The 4,439-nt window shown below is 33.0% G+C and overlaps 1 pseudogene; it reads left to right on the top strand.

The window, feature by feature from the left end:
- Positions 1-874: 874 nt before the first annotated feature.
- Positions 875-4,052, top strand: LOC127093910 (uncharacterized; annotated as a pseudogene).
- The last annotated feature ends 387 nt before the right edge of the window (positions 4,053-4,439 follow it).

Genomic DNA, 4,439 nt, shown 5'->3' with positions numbered 1-4,439 from the left:
TTCATTTTAAAGGGTTTAGTTTTACTCATGATACGACAATATTATATTTGCATGACCATGAACTTAGGATCAACAATCCAAACATTTTTGTTTCGGCACCGACATGTTTTAGATGAGTGGCTAGAATGCCCTAGCAGGATTTCAGAATCCAAAAGTCAAAGCCAACTAATATCCTGAAAGTCCTATGACATAACAAAACTCAAAATACAAAATCAAGTAAGACTATGACTTGAAATTTAAAACCATCCCACCTTTAATTTTAATTTTGGAGAGAAGCATTATTGTAGAAAAATGAAAGTTTAGAGGGAAATTTGAGATTTGAATGTTGAGAATGATTTTTCAACAGAGTACAGATAAACAAATTCCACAAGTGCGCTTTTATGATCATCAGCGAATTGCAGATGTGTTAAATAATGAACGCAACTCCAAAACAATGCTCACACAATTCTTTGCATTGAATCTACGAGATCCACAAGCAAGAAAGTATCTGTATAGAGAGATTCCAGAGCATTATTGTTGGAACAAGCGGGATATGGAATGGCATCGTAGGCGATCAACAAGAAAAGTTATCGGGAGAATCTATACGGTATCACCTTTGGAGGGAGATAAGTTTTACTTGCGACTGTTGTTATCGCATGTCACAGGTCCAACCAGCTGGGAGTATCTTCTTACAAATAATGGCATGACTTTCAGTACATTCAAAAAATCAGCCGAGGATAGGGGATTTCTAGAGACTGATCATAGTATTCGTGATTGTTTGGTTGAGGCTACGAGTCTCCGAATGCCATATGCTTTATGAAGGTTATTCGTGACGATTTTAATATTTTGTGAACCTACTGATGTTAGAGCCCTTTGGAATGAGTTTTTTACACATATGGTAGAGGATTATCAAACAGCTAACAATGTTGTGGAATCAAACTTAACTAATATGTTGTTGAAGGACTTGAATGAACTCTTAAACCTGCACGGTAAAAAGATTGATGATTATGATCTCCCATCTTTACCCCCTAATACAATGGACAGAGGTGCAGTTCCAAGTATCATACAAGAGGAGTTAGCGATCGATATCCCCAATGAAGATATTGAATCTATTGCTATGTTAAATAATGATCAAATGATTGCATTCAACACCATTATGAATGTAATTGTTCAAAAACACAGTGGAGTACTTTTTGTTGATGGTCCAGGAGGAACAGGTAAAACATTCCTTTATAGAACATTAATGGCAAGTTTAAGAAGTAGAGGAGAAATTGTCTTAGCAACTGGATCATCTGGTATAGCTGCAACATTGTTACCCGGTGGTAGGACTGCACACTCTCGATTTAAGATACCTATTGATATTCAACCGAGTTCCATTTGTGGTATTGAAAAGCAAAAGGATCTTGCAAATCTCATTAGAGTTGCTGCCGCAATAATTTGGGATGAAGCACCAATGACAAACAAAAATTGTTTGGAAGCCTTAGATCGATCATTACAAGACACTTGTAGCAACAGTGCTCCATTTGGTGGAAAAGTTCTGATCATGGGGGGGGGGGGGGGGATTTTCGTTAAGTCCTTCCTGTTGTAAGAAAAGGTACTAAGGCACAAATGATTTCAGCGTGTATTGTTCAGTCTCATTTATGGAATCATACCAAGATTTTGCATTTGCGTCAAAATATGCGATCATTGCATGATCAAGAGTTTGCAGAATTTCTTATTCGCATTGGTGGTGGTGTCGAACCTACCAAACCAGATGACATGGTGAGGTTACCTTTACATATTGCAATCCCATGGGAAGGTGAACATTCCATACAAGTACTTATCCAACATATTTTTCCTGATCTAGAATTGCATGGTTGGGATGCCCCATATATGGTACAAAGAGCTATTTTGACACCAACAAATGATGATGTCCAGAAATTGAATGATATGATTATCGATCAGTTTCCAGGAGAAGAACATAATTTGTTATCGTTTGACGAGGTTGAAGGAGATAATCATGATTTATACCAGCAAGAATTCTTAAACTCAATTGCACAAGGTAGTTTGCCACCTCATATTCTAAAGATAAAAAAGGATGCACCATTGATGTTGTTACGAAATCTAGATCCTAGATATGGATTGTGTAATGGGACCCGGTTATTATGTCGTGGTTTATTTATGAATATGTTGGATGTGGAAATCCTGACAGGAAGCAACGCAGGAAAACGTGCTTTTTTGCCTAGAATTAAAATAAAAACATCTGCAAGTGATGGACTGCCTTTTGTCCTTAGTAGAAAGCAGTTTCCTGTGCGACTAAGTTTTGCAATTACAATAAATAAATCACAAGAACAAACCATTCCAAATGTTGGAATATATCTTCCACGACATGTTTTTAGTCATGGACAGTTATATGTGGCTTTATCCAGGGGTGTTTCACAGACTACAACAAGAGTTTTAACCAGGGAAGGAAAATTGAAAGGAGAAGATGGTGACTACACAAAAAATGTAGTCTACAAACAAATTCTTTTATCGCACCCGCAGGTATTTATTAAGTACATTGAAAAAATTGCTCACACGTTGATTCCCATTTTGGTTACACGACATACCAAGCTTATATTGTATTATTTATATCATAGATAGATAATAACTAAATATAATTTTCTTTTGCTTTAATATACATCCAAACTAGAACACGATGAAATCTTCCAATTATGTAGGGAGTTGAGACGAAAGAATGTTGAAACTTGCTTCGACATGAAAGTAAGTTATACTTAATCATTTATTTTATGCTTTTATGTTAGATATAAATGGGGTGATAGTTATTCTCACTATTCTTATACAATAAATTTTAGATAACAGACTTTGAAGATAAATGGAACACGTGGAAGGATGAACAAAGTATTTCATCCATCGGCAAACTCGACAATAAGGTGTATTTATCTTTTCCGTAATACGTATGGAAAAAATTCTTGCACTTTCATCACTCTTTCACTAACATTTTTATCATCCTCATTGAAACAGGTCAAACGTTTGAAAATTTACTCCATCGGTTGGAGCTCCACGGTGATAACAGATAAAACACAACTTTGGAAAATGGTGAAAAGAGAAATAATATCTCAAAGGATGGAGAGGTTTTTATTTAATTCATTTAAGAATATATTTACTCTAGATTATTTTTGAATGCATGAATTTAACTGCTATTTGTGGTTTATATAAATAAAACCATGTATATTTACTAAGTCCATTGTTTTCCTTATTTAACAGAAATTCAGGTAATTCAGAAACAAGTCATAATTGTTGTTCTACGAAATCTAGACTAAAACAAAGTATCTCCATTCTCCAGGTATTATTTGAGTCGCAATAAACCATATTATATTCAAACGAGTCAAGTGTTTTGAATGTATTTCTTTTATAATATGACATTTCATCATGTATTTGTAGTTTTTTAAATCTCAAGAGCGCATTGATAAAGGGATGTACGAAGAATTGATTCGAATCTTTATAAGGTAAGCAAAAGCTATATTACACTACTTACTATTATTTTTACTATCTTTTTCTTTAAAAAAAGTCTAATTTAAGAATCTTACATTTTTTCTTTACTACGGAAAAAAATTGCAGGGAAAAATAAAATACTTTGAATAGAGATTTCATGTTCGGCATTCCTCTTAAAGAACGTCATTGATTACACAGTATCAATATTACTTTGCATGTTTCGATATAATTTTGAATATCTTTATTTACCGTTTTCAAAATATATTAATATTATTTTTAATGCGACCTACAGTAAAAACCTCATAAAAAGAAAACAAATATTTATTTTCCTCTACGCTGTGCGCATTAAAAAAAGCGGGCAGACGGGCACGGGAGTGCCCGTCTGAACGCTAGTGTTGATAATATTGTTGTTGATGTATGTTTATTAATATATTTTTGTGTGTTATTGTATGATGTATTGAATAGGTATGTTATTGTTTATGTTATTGTTAACGTTATTACTTGTATATTGCAGTTTTCATTTTGTTCAGTCAACATGTTCTAGAAGATTAGTTTATTATCTCATATATGGTTTGAGTGTTTTACCAACATCAAATTAAATATATAACATTTCGAATTGAATTAGAAAATAATAGTATGAAAAAGTTAAGTTATGTTAGAAAACAACGACTTACATTAATCAATGTTTTACAAGCTTTCTGCAGCCTATTATCTGTATCTCGCTCTTTGACGATTAGAATTTGGTTCAATACTTATAAATCTTCAATCAACACTTTATTCTTTACTAGTTCATTTTGAAATTTTACTAATAATTTGCATAATGAGTTAGTAGTGAAGGAAGTGTTGGTTAAAGAATCATAAGCATTGAACTAAATTCTAGTTGTTAAAGAGCAAGATACAAATAATAGGTTGTTGAAAGCTCAAAAAAATTGATTAATACAACTTGTTCTTATAATATAACTCAATTTTTCACATTATTAATTTCT

The sequence above is a fragment of the Lathyrus oleraceus genome, chromosome 6 (assembly GCF_024323335.1).
Source record: "Lathyrus oleraceus cultivar Zhongwan6 chromosome 6, CAAS_Psat_ZW6_1.0, whole genome shotgun sequence".
NCBI lineage: Eukaryota > Viridiplantae > Streptophyta > Magnoliopsida > Fabales > Fabaceae > Lathyrus > Lathyrus oleraceus.
Note: the sequence above shows the minus strand (reverse complement) of the source record. Positions and strands in the feature narration are given on the sequence as shown.